This window comes from Triticum aestivum, chromosome 7D (assembly GCF_018294505.1).
Source record: "Triticum aestivum cultivar Chinese Spring chromosome 7D, IWGSC CS RefSeq v2.1, whole genome shotgun sequence".
Lineage (NCBI taxonomy): Eukaryota > Viridiplantae > Streptophyta > Magnoliopsida > Poales > Poaceae > Triticum > Triticum aestivum.
In genome coordinates, this window is record NC_057814.1 from 21,676,369 (window position 1) to 21,689,842 (window position 13,474).

Consider the following 13,474-nt stretch of genomic DNA (forward strand, 5'->3'; position numbering starts at 1 on the left):
CCCCTATCCTTTCTAGTTTACATATAAGTTTTATGTGTAGTCAAAGTATCTCTACTTTGATCAAAAAGGTATCAACATTCCACAACGCCCAATCAATATTGTTAGATTCGTACGTACTCCTAGATTTGTACAAGAGATGGTTTCCAATTTGACTATTGACAAGATTAATAGTACATGAGATGTATAATGTGAAAATTATATCATTGGAAACTCCTTTCACATACGAATTTGACAGTATGCTTTGTGTAAGTTTCATGTCATATATTATTACTCTAACATTTGGTCAAAGTTAGCCTCGAAAAATGCATTAGACCCTGTATGCTTTGTGTAAGTTGCATGTCATATATTATTACTCTAACATTTGTGTAAGTTGCATGTCATATATTATTACTCTAACATTTGGTCAAAGTAGTATAGTGGAAGTGGATCCTCTGACGTAGGTATCCCTGCCTTACCCTCCCTTTCGGTTACTTACTGGCGGACCCCATGCTTGCTAGGCCCCGCATGTCAGTTGCTCAATGGGTTCGGCCAAGTCAGGGGATCCTCATCCGTAGTATACTCCCTCTGTTTTTATTTACTCCGCATAAAACGGAGGCAGTGGTGGTATAATAAATGACGCGGGCGGGGGAGGGGGAGGGACGTCGGTTTGCTCTCAACTGCGGTCCCACAAGCGAGCGAAAATTCAAGACGAAGCGCGTTCCATTCGGTGAGCGATGTGGAGGGTCCAGCGTGCCTGGCTGCAACGCGAACGCGACAAGAGTGATGTATAGTCAAAAGCGATTGACCGGTCGTCACCGGAACCACTATTCACACCAGAACCTTCGCTGCTCGGCCTACGCCAGCCACTGCCCTAAAACCACACCAAATCTCCGGCCCATTCCCCCACCTTTCGATCCCCTAGCCTGCAGCAAGCGTCCCCTAGTTCGCCGAAAAGCCATGGTGTGCCGCAAGATCACTTACTACAAGATGCTGACGCCAGAGCGCCGCGTAGAAACCGCGGCGGTGGTCGGCGCCACAGACCTCCGTTCCCAAGCTCGCTTTGCGGCGGGCCAATCCCCGAGTTCTCTGGAGCCAAGCTACGAGGAGGAGGAAGCCGATCCAATGTTCATGGCGGAGGTCGTGGCGCAGAAGGCCCCCGATGGGTATGAGACGATGGACGTCGACTCCGTGCCGGTGTCCGAGTCCCCCATGGTGCAGGCGGACCAGCGGTTCAACATGGCGATACTAAAGGAGGACCGGGAGGCAGAGGCTGAACTCTACGCGGAGCGCGCGCATGCCGCTGCCATCGAGGCTCTCCTGCAGGCGGAACCGGATGTCGTGGATGTGAACCGGGCGGCGGAGGCTCAACTTGAGGCGGAGCGCGCGGATGCCGCTGCCATCGAGGCCCTCCTGCAGGCGGAACCGGACATCCTGGACTTGAACCGGGCGGTAGAGGCTCGACTCGACGCAGAGCGCGCGGATGCCGCTCTCATCGACGCCCACCTGCAGGCGAAACCGGACGTCGTGGACTTGAACCGAGCGGCGGAGGCTCGACTCGACGCGGAGCGCGCGGATGCTGCTGCCATCTAGGCCCTCCTGCAGGCGGAACCGGACGTCCTCGAGTTGAACCGGGTTGTGCTCTCGTCCGTGCAGAGCGCCCGCATGCTCCGCTTGAACGAGTAGCTGGAGGCCGAGTACAACCACGGTGCGGAGACACACGTCGGCAGCGACGGCTGGTTCGCGCCGGCAGCCAAAGACGACGAGGCCGCCTCTTTCCACGAGCAGTGATAGTTTTTCTTTATGTTGCTGTTTTTATGGATCTTTTGCTGTGTAAAAACATATATTTGTTATGCAAGTCGCCTGACTTGGGTCAGTCTACCATTTCAGGCGGTTGGATGAATATCCTACGTCTCCTAACCCTTCTTTCCTGCTTCCTCACCTCTTCTTCTTCCCCAACAGACCACCGCACGGGCCGTACGGATACTCCCCAACATGCGGTTGGATAAACATACTCTATGAACGAAAATTATGTGTCAGCGATAGGATGGCTGAGTTTGGTTTGTTCACATGCGACAACACGTGTCAGTGAGGGTGCGTTCCCTTGGTTGGGTTTGCGGCGTGCAGGAGCGACTGTGTGAGGGTGCGGTGCGACCGCGGCGTGCAGGAGCGACCGTGTGAGGGTGCGGTGCGACCGCGACAGCCATGCGCAAGTGTACCTCCTTCTCATTTTGAAAACTTTAGGCAAGCTTGGCAAAAATGTGTGGCGAAGTTTGGCAATGCAAGGCCTAGACCCAAACAGGATAAGTACGTACGTACTAAGAGTACTAGTGTTCAAAAACAAAGGCGGGGTTTTCCTTCTCGGGATTTAATCGATACAAATCCTCGTTTCATGTGTCAATTAATGCGTATTTTTTTCTCCAAAGACCAAAGAGCTAACCATCTCACTCCTCATCGCTTGATTAATGCAGCGCCATGCAAACCAACCTTCTCACTTCCGCATGCATGCAGGGGATATTAATGTCCTTGGTTGCTAACCCCATCAATTTTGCCTCGATTAGTGTTAGCGGCCCTTTGCAAATTGTAATTTTGATATACTGGCCTTGTGTACAAAAATAATGGAGGTAGTAACTATATTTGACTTCCTTCCCCATTGCGGTGACGTCGACGATATCTTTTTTTGGGTGGTTTGGCGAAGTGCGTTCGACGGAGAACACCATTGAGGGAGACCACGGTAAGTCGTTCGCAAGTGCCACCTGCAAGCCGAGACAACCGCCTTATTTGCATCCAGGAAGTCCTTTACTAGTACTACTAGGAGTACTAGTGCGGTGAGATTGTTTCTCGAAGAAGACGATGGAGAAGCGGAGTCAGCGAAGAGTGATATGATGGTTGCTTCGTCCGTGCTTTTGTGATTTGACGCCTCACTGCTTTGTGATTTGTGATAGAAGGGACAGGGGAGTAGACTATGTGCTCTATACTGTACTACATGCGTCCAAGCATGGGAGAAAGAGGAGAGACGTTGCATTTTTCTATTCTTTCAATCAATCAATCAGGCAGCTTCGGTTCCATCTTTTTCGCTTTGGCAACACCGTCCACAATGGTTCCCATGATGCCAAAAGCTATTTTCACATTTGGCTACACATTGTGGATGCCCTTAACCGTACCACTTGGTTTTGCTCCTGTGTGGTATCTATATAAATCTCAATTATATTGATCTAAAAAATTATTGAATCAAGATTAGTAAAAAGGAGGTGATTTTGCCGCGCGGATGGCGGGGGAGGTTTCTTATTTGAGCAATGCTACATCCACGTAATGGTTTACGTAAAGTTACAAACTGATGTGATGTGGGACTATTTGATTGGATTAAAGGAGAGGATTAGGCCCACCCCACCTGAAAATCAGGGGGGCATATACAGATTAGATGGAAAGTATACGTAGCAGCTACGTAGCCCTTTGTAAGTCTAGGATTAGGCTTCTTATTTTCGGAGGATGTTGTCCTGGCAGTTTGCTAACATGCGATCCCACGTGTCAGTGCTTTACCAAGCCGATCCAAGCAGAAGCAACACGTGGTTAAGTTGAAGAAGATGAGGGAGAAGCGGATTCAACAACAAGTGAAATGATGTGATGTTTGGTTCGTCCCTCCAACTTAACTGCGGAAAAGGTGCAGCTTTGTGATTTGACGCCTCATTGCTCATTACTACGCCGGCTCCATGACTGGGGTGCTTCACCCCGGCTGCTCTGCACTGTATTCCGGTATGGCACGTGGACCCGGTAGCTTGATGTCCCACATGTCAGCGAAAGGGACTAGACGATTTATGAAAGCGAGCGCTCCACTCTTACGACGAAGGAGTAGACGACACGACGGCCCAGTGAACTGTCACTTGTAGTACTGTATAGTACTATAGTTTTGCTGTTTCGCACGATCCATCGATACAAACCCGATTAAACAGGAAAGGGCGGGATTTTTCCCGCGCGGTAGATGATACTAGCCATACATTTCAAAGGCAATTTTAATGTATGCAAACTGAATAATTATAAGTAACAATATGATATCTAGTAAAACTAAAAACACATATGATTTATTGTGTTAGAGTGTAGTAGTAGTGCCGTATTGCATAGTTGTTAGATGTAACATGCGAGAACGTGTAGAGATGTAGTTTTGGAGGGCCTACAGAGAGAAAAGCGTAATACGGTCACCGAACTTCAGAATAAGCTGATTACGGTCACTATATACGTTTTGCGGTGATTATACGATCACTTGCTCATAGTTCAGCATCGGATTGCACTCTGTTGACCGGCCAAATAGTCTGTGTGGCGCCATGTTGACTAGTTAAATTGACCACGTTCCTTGTGGGTCCCACCTTTCAGTTCGCATAGGCAAAAGGTCAAATAAACACACATTTATGCAGGCGCGACAAGGCTCCAACCCGTGCGCGGGAATCACCTGGTTGTGTATGTGTCTGTCAGGGCCTGATGTGTGCGCATGCACGTGTAGGTTGAGCACTTGAGCGTGTGAGTGTGTGTTGGTCGTGTGGTGTACTGGTGTGTGCATGCATGCGTGCGTGTGTGCGTGTGAGTGTTGCGTGCGTGTGTGCGTGTGAGTGTTGCGTGCGTGCGTGGTTGCGTGTGTACGTGTGAGTGTTGCGTGCGTGCGTGGGTGCATGTGTTTGTGTGAGTGTTGCGTGGATGCAGTTCGTGTGCATGCGTGCGTGTGTGTATAATCACCACACCAGCTCCTGTGTGTTAAAACAGACGGCTCAGCATACCAATACAAGGCCACCTTGTCCGCTGTGCCCGCGGTCATGACTTCGAACCACCGTCCAAATATTCTTTTTGTCGTTTGTTTTCATTCTTACTAGTAAGATGCCCGTGCGTTGCACGTAACATCAAGAAGCATTTGTATGACTTGTTTATCTTGTGAGAGAAAAGGATGAACGAGGGAAGGCCTTATTTGCAAATGTGGAGAGGTGTGTGGGTACCTTTTTGTAAAATTGCCATAGTTTCTTTCCTATCCGTCAGATATAAATCGGATGGCCTATATTGCAGGATGGCAGGCACACCATCATCACCAACTCTATTTTTTATAAGAGTGTATTTTATGTATTTTATAAGAGTGTAGATGTAGAGTAGATACAAGTCGACAGGTGGGCACGATGGTAGTGAGATAATGTGATGCAACACTAGAGGTGCCATGTGGAGCGTTTAACTGGTCAACTAGTCATGTCATGAGCAAATACAGAGTTGTACGGTGAGCCCGTGACTGTATAATAACCACTAAACATAAATGGTGACCGTAATGAGTGGATTCTGAAGTCCAATGTACGTATCGTGCTTTCGCTTCAAATACAATGATCGTCATTGCATATATCGCGAGAGAAAGATGAAACATGCGTGAATTTTCTAGGGGCTTACTTTTAGAGGACCTGGAGATAGTTTTGTGTGCATACGTGAAAGGGGCGCATAGGGGGATATGCGATGGAGAGAGAGATGCTCTTCGTTTCTCTTCATTATGACTAACGTTGTATATAGTATAAAAATATACAAATTCACAGTGCGGAATAAATATCATTGTGGGCACTATGCAATGCAATTAAGCGTTCGTACTCCTCCATATAACTTTGTAATGTTGTATATATGTAGAAACTCTAAAATAATTTTTTGGCCACACTTTATTCAAAAGGAATGTTGTATGCGAAATAAACGTGAAGAGAGGGCTTTTTAGATCAATGGAGTACGTGATGTAACATGTGTGAATGTGTAGTTGATGCATTTGGCGGGGCCTAGAGAGGTATGTGTGTGTATTACGTATTTGAGAGAGGCGTGGATAGAGGGGCCGACGGGGGGGGGGGGGCGTGGGAGAGATAGCACGAGAAATGAGAGTGGTCTAGAGAGAGATATAGATGAATATGATGTCACGACAAGAGATTCCATTCCCTTGAGTGTGTATATGCAAGGGGGGAGGGAATAGAGGCACCAGGAGAAATTTTCTATGTGTGTGGTGTTTGTGTTGGTATGTGTGGGTGTGAGAAGATAATGAGACATGGGGGCAGAGGGTGTGTCACCGCGTGAGGTCCGGTGGGTCAAGGTGAGGCCCTTCGTTCGGTTCCGTCCTGCGCCACATTGGTCGGCCCGTGACGCATTTAGGAAGACCCATGGATGACTAGTCGTACAAGACAAAGATAGCAGAATTGTGAAGGACTCTGTGTCCACTGACATAGACGGCTAGGATTTGTAACCCTAGGTTCTTGGACTAAGGTAACCCCTTTATCTCTGAATTACTATTCATCCAACCTAACTTTAAGGGGCATCCTACAGAATGCTCTGCTAGAATCGTACTCGTCGATTAGGAAGAGAGGTGTGAGACAATGCGTGAGAGACAGTCGTAAAGATAATGTGCGTACATGAGACACGTAGGCAGGTCCATGTATATAGAAAGGGTCGATGAGGATTGTGCGTGTGTATGTTTGCGAGAGGAAGAGTGCTTGTGATAAAGGTTAGTGAAAACAGTTGTAAATGGTTACGAGAGGGAGGGAGGGTTATGTGTAGAGCATGTGTGCAAGAAAGACACCTCGGGAGAGAGTGTGTGAGCATGCACTACTAGGAAAAGGCCTACTAATGGCGCACCTAATTTGGCCATTAATGGCGCATTAGTGGTGCGCCATTAGTAGCACGCCATTAGTATATTTTACTAATGGCGCACCACTGGTGCGCCATTAGTATCTGGTATACTAATGGCGCACCCCAGATGCGCCATTAGTATATACAACAGTGTGCCATTAGTATGCCTCCCACGGGGCCATGTATACCCAGGTGCTTTGGCATACTAATGGCGCACAACAACAGGATGCGCCATTAGTAACTTCGGCATACTAATGGCGCACTGTTTAGTGATGCGCCATTAGTATCCTTTGGCATACTAATGGCGCACTATGATGTGATGCGCCATTAGTATGAATATTAGGTTTTTTTATTTTTTTATTTTCTGTTTTTTGCACAGGTTACAAAATGTATAATTGGACAAAATATAGACAGCACACATCAACAACAGATTCATCGAATACAATAGAAGATTAGTCTCTGAATACAATTCATCATTTTAGTCTCCGAATACAATTCATCATATTAGTCTCCGAATTGAAAACATCGAACAAAGATAGAACATTATATTACAAGTCTCGAGACCGCGAGTTTGTCTTCACATTACAAGTCGATATCGATCATCTAAACTACCATCACATAGAAGAGAGCTGCGGTCATCACGATGAGCATCATCACGATGAAACTCGTCTTCATCCGGTTCCTCCAACGCTCCCTCCCCTCTCCCGCTAGATAGCGGGCGTACCCTTTGTAACTGTTATCGCTGAATCGGTGAACCTGTCTCTGACACTCCTCCCAGTCGTCGTAGACTCCGGGAACCTTACCCTTGTACACGACATACCACGGCATCGCTATGCAGTAGCCAAAAGAAACGTTAGTACCAATTCACAGACAATACATAAGCAATATATAAGTATGCAACAGAACGATCGGAAGAGAAAAGCAAGACATTAATAGCATCGATTACATCTAAGTTGAAGGACTCTCGAAACCAAAGAGACATACTACAAGTTCATTAAAGTTTAATTACAACATGAGCCAATCGATGTTTCAGAACTAGACACAGCATCACTGCTTTCGACTCGACTCAAGGGACCGGAGCGTGGATGAAGCCGCCGTCTATCGTGGGAGTCATGAAACAACGGGCGTTGTCAGCCTGCATTTGTAGGATTGTGTCAATGTCACTGTTGGACGGTTGATTTCTGAGGTAGAACTGCCCCAAGGTACGAAGGACATCTTGATGGATGATTTCCGCAAACTCCGACTGGATGCGAAAGAATTCTTGTCTGATGTCCGCGTCCTGGATTGCCGACACGCTCGCGGCCCAATCTTTGAGTCTACTCGGTAGCAGAAGTTGATGATGGTCCCGTACGATCGCCCGCATGTGATGGATGGCGTAGTAGGCACCCTTCTGACCGCCAGGCGGCTGCTTGACGCAGCAGAACATCGTATTGTGGGAGAACACGTGCTTGCCGTACTTACGAATAGGCCTGGTGAAGGTGCCTCCAGATTTGACGTAGTCGGGGAGAACATCATCAAGAACCTTCTTGACATTTGTGTAGTCTACGTTCGACTGACGGTCCGGGTCGAAATACGTGGCCATGGAATATTTGGGGCATAGGAGGATGAGCGTGCAATGTGTGTCACTGCAGAAAACACGGAATGTTAAAAGAAAAATGATCGAAATCTAAGAATTCATATGTTACGGGGCGGTTGAGGGGAGGACTTACTCGGGAAAGTAAGGCACGAGGAAGTCATCCTTATCTTGGTTTGCCAGAATGACGCCTTCGAGGTAAGAACTCGCGACTTGCCGGTCCCCAGCGCTGCCCAAGATCTTGGCACGCATGTAGAAGGGGTCGACTATCACGATGTCCGGGGTCTTGTCGCGAATGATCCGCATCTCCATACTCAGCGAAAATAGCCGAACGAAGGTGTAGTGCAGCGGATGAAGGTTCAACATAGCGTGGATTTCATCAAACCGCAGGACGATCGTACCCCCGATGGAGTTATCCACAAAGCCCTTGCCCTCTGGCACCTTGGCCGCGAAAACCGGGTATGCCACATCCTTCTCTCTGAGACGCCGCTTCTCCAAAGAAAGAACACTGTCATGCAGACTCCGCATAGCACCGATTGCAGCATCGAGCATATTTCTCGGTAGCATCGGCCTACCCGCCACATGCACCCTCCTCGAGATATCCGCAGTTGAAGGTGGCCCGTCCTGAGCACGGATCGTACTCGGTGCCGGCTGGCCCGCACCCTTGTTAGTCTTTCTTTTGCGTGCCTTCTTCTTCTCCTGTAATGGGACCGAGTTCTGCTCACAGACCGCCTTCTTGAGTGTGTTGGGGCTGATCATATTTCGCACCTCGCCTATCTGAGGCTCGGTGAAGTCGGTAGCTGGAGGCGTCTCCTGAGAGCTGAACTGCAGACGACGCCTGTTGCAACTTGGCCTCTCCGCAGGTACCAGCTAGATCACACACGTCTTTTGTTGGGTTGGGTTCTTGAGAAGGACGCCCCATGAAGTCGCCACCGTCCCCATGATCGGCAAAGTACTGATCGACGTTGGCAAATGTATTGTCGTCGTCGTCGTCGTTCTGATCCTGTGCCATATGCATGTTTGGATCCAGTGGCATAGGGATGTCCGACACCGTTGCGGCGGTCTTGCCATGGGGCCGACTTGGCGCCGGCATGACTGGCGGTGTTGTCTTTGGGGTGGTGTCCCCCGCCCCCAAACGAATCTGGCTCTTCGGCCAAAGCAGGGGCCAGCTCAGGCAGGCACTGAGGGTCATCACGTCATCATCGTCGGCCCCGATGGGTCGAATCGGAGGTAACAACTCGTCGCAGCCTGGCAGCACCCGAACCAGTTGAACCCTAAACAAGTTGGGTGGCATCTAGGTACCGTGGAACAAGGGGTTGCCCGGTTGAACGATTTTGCCCTAGGCGACATCGACCAACTCGTTGTTCATGAAGTGCAGGAGAGTGCACGGAACGTCGGCGGCGCCCTGCGAAAACATGTAGGGCGTTAGGGATGCCCAGTCAAAGGCAAGGAGATGAAGTCCTCGGCCGAGAGAGGCTTAATTAGTTACTGTGATGATGGCGTCGAGCTCGGCTAATGTCGAGGCACCACCAACGGCGGGCGTGCAGTTGACGGAGGGGCCGCTTGCTGCAGAGGTGCCGGCCGGCGTACACCCGGGTGCATTAAGCTCCCGTGCCGGCGTCGGAGACACCAATGCCGCCTCCGCCGGAGACACCAATGGCCCCGCCATCACGTTCTGCGAGTTGCTGGCCATGAAGCTAGGAATCGGGGGCGGCCCCTGTTGGCCGCCCGCAATCCACGCACTAATCCCCTGGATCAAGGTAGGCACAATGGCGGTGATCGTCGCTCCGAGTTGTTGTTGCACTTGCTCTTGGACAATCTCCGGAATCGGCGCCACCTGTGCCCTGAGTTCTTGAACCTCGCGCACCTGGCTTTCCGAGTTGGTCTTTTTCTCCTTTCGCCCACCAGTGTTATAGTATGAAGACCATTTTGTCGACAAGCCTTTGCCGGCCACACGACCAGCTGACGTCGGCTTACTGAGCTTATCCTTGTTCTTCATTACATTCAACGCCCTATTTAGAGTGGTGTCCCAAGGGATGCTCTTAGTCGACCCCGCGCTACTGCTTTCAGTCGCCTGCGGAAGGAATGTGAACCATTTAGAAATTTGGCTTCATTAATTGGAATGCAACCATATGGAGCTAATTACGCGGGGGTGTATTCCTTACCAGAACAAGCTCAAGCGCCCTGGTCTTCGGATCCGTGGTAAGCTCCTTTGTTTTCGGGTCCTTCTTGTACCGGGCCCTGACAAAGTTCCTGTTCTGCTTGTCACCGTATTTATTGAAGAGGGGCGGTAGGCCTTGCTCGGCACGGTCCGCCTCCTCCTTGTCCCATATAGGCTCCGCCACTCTGTAACCACCGGGACCGAGTGTGTGTTCCCCTAAGTTCAGCTCCCGCATTTCTTTCCCCCACTTACTTGATTCGGAGTTTGCGGTGCTCGAGCAATTGATCTTGAAGTCGTTGTAGTCATCTTCGGTGATCGAAGGATTTTTCTCCTTGATCTTCTCATAACTCTCACCTTTCTCGATCATTCTCTTCACATTGCTTTTCCAAGTAGACAGGGCCTTGCTCATCTTCGTGAGGGCAGCATTGTTCACTTTATTCCCTTTGAGGCTCGTGTTTTCAAATTCAGCGGGGAACTTGTATCGTTCGTGCAGCTTCGTGAAGAGGAGGTTGCGCAAATTCCCTCGGTCAGGATGCCTCAGGTTCTTGGTGTTGATCGAGACGGTGCTCCGGAGAATGCACCCGAGCTGAAGCGAGTACCCCTTGACTATTCGTTCGGGCGCCGTTGGATTCCCGTCGGAGTCCACTTCAGTAACTTCCTCCTTGAGGGTGCGGAGCACGGTCGGGCGCCGGTCCTTCCGTTGCCTCTTCGGTTGGCTGCCATCTGTGCGTGCGCCGCCATCATCAGTGGTGGCATCCTCGACGGCACCATCACTGGTGGCATCAGTGGGGTCATCCTCGGCGGTACCATCAGTGGTCTCAGGATCGGTGGGGAAGGCGGCGTCCTCATACAAGTGAGGTTGTTCCTCCATCTCCTGGGACAGCTTCCAGAATGGCTTGACGCCTGAACCCCCGACCTCATTGTTGTTGGCCATGATTCTCTCTAAATAGGAACAAAGTTTGGTCAAAAAGTTGGTTATTGTCAAGGAACAAGATCATGGTCTCATAATTTAGGGTTTGTCGACACCGAGGCATCCTAAAAGCTAAGCTTTTATCATTGAGGGTTTTTCGACGCCGAGGCACCCTAAAAGCCTAAGCTTTCATCATTTCGGTTTTTATCGACACCGAGGCACCCTAAAAGCCATGCATTAGTCACAAGTACGCCGGGGCACTTGATCCTACTTAATTAACTACTAAGATACCCCGGCCCATGCATTAGTCACAAGTACCACATATGTCCTATTTTTAGCAAAGTCATGCTAAAATTCACGGAAAATTTCAGCATGACCTTTGCTGAAAATAGGACATATGGAGTACCCGAATTTGCCGGAACGGAAGTTAATCGACATGCCGGCAAACTCAAGGGCCTCTCGGGTGGACAAGGCAAAAAAGGCCTCCATCACAACATGGAAAATACATTGGCATGTGAAGAGGTGAAACAATATATGCATCTCCAAGCAGTATCATTCAACATTTTGGACAAAACACTACAAGCAACATGAGACACTGAAAACAATTGCTACCAATGAATCTACACTTCTATAACAAAATAAATCAGAAACTTAGTCTGTCATCATTAGGCAGCCACCATTAGTTATTCCGTTATGTTAAAGCAAATAAAACAGAGAATTGACTTGTGCAATCTGCAGGTAGCAGTAGCAGGGACGCGCAGGTTACTGCTGGTGGCATCCGAGATGTTTCACGAACGTCGGGTGTGTTCCAATGTATGCAAAGAATTGAAGATTGAAAAAGTTTCGAGCTACGCTGGAAGTTGATTGTGTGATGAGCTTCTTTTAAACGACAGTCGCTTTCAGAAAGAGATTGTTTGGTTTTTGTAATAGACTAAGTAAAGTTGTTGGAGTGAGCTGATCTCTTACATGGATAGCTTGCTTTGGTTTGGCTGATAGCCATCCTTGTCGCTTTTACATGTGTTTGTTTTTCTTAGCTGAACCTGACAAACCTGAGGGTGCATCATCATATTTGTAATGACTGAAAATATTTACTTCAGGAAATATTTACTACTGTAGTTTCTGTTACAAACAAAAAAAAGACTGAAGTTTGTCCTAGCTATATTTCAGGATGATTTTTCAGTTGCTCATGCTTTTTACAAATTGTAGCTACTGTTTTTTTATACCTAAACAAAATTGCCCTAGCTATATTTGCTACTGTTTTTATACCTAATTTTTTGCTACTGTTTTTTTAATTTGCTACTGCTTTTTTTATTTGCTACTGTTTTTATACCTAAACAAAATTTCCCTAGCTATATTTGCTACTCTTTTTTTATTTGCTACTGTTTTTAAAATTGCTACTATTCTTTTAAAATTGCTACTGTTTTTTATACCTAAACAAAATTACCCTAGCTATATTTGCTAATATTTTTTATTTGCTACTGTTTTTATACCTAATTTTTTTGGTACTGTTTTTTTAAATTGCTACTGTTTTTGCTACTACCCTAATTTCCTAAAAGATTTCTAACTTTGCTAACTGTGCTAGATTTGCCCTAAAATTTACTGCCCTAACCCTAAAATTTGCAAACCCTACACCCTAAAATTTACAAAGGGGAAGGAGGAGGCCGGAGGGGGAGGGAGAGGTGGGGGCAAGACCTGAGGAGGCGGAGGAGGCCGGAGGGGACAAGGAGGAGGTCAGAGCGGCGCGGCAGTGGCACGGACGAGGAGGAGGGCGAGGACGAGGACGACGGGGCGGCGGCGTCGGGAGAGGAGAGGGGAAGGGGATCGAGGGCGACGTCGAGGGGCGAGGAGGAGGTCGGGGCAGCGGCGTCGGGAGAGGAGAGGGGAAGGGGCAGCGGCGTCGGGGCGTCGGGGCGGAGACGAGGACGACGGGGCGGCGTCAAGGCGGCGGGGCAGCGGCGTCGGGAGAGGAGAGGGGAAGGGGATCGAGGGCGAGGGCGAGGGAGAGAGAGGGGATAGGTTATCTTCCAACAGGTACATCCATACTAATGGCGCACCTCACCCTGGTGCGCCATAAGTACATCGATACTAATGGCGCACCTCACCCTAGTGCGCCATAAGTACGTCCATACTAATGGCGCACCTCACCCTGGTGCGCCATTAGTATTTTTTTTTGATTTCTGCTCGAGCCAACAGGTTATCTTCCACCTGACCTGATCCACACCAAGTTCCCTCTACT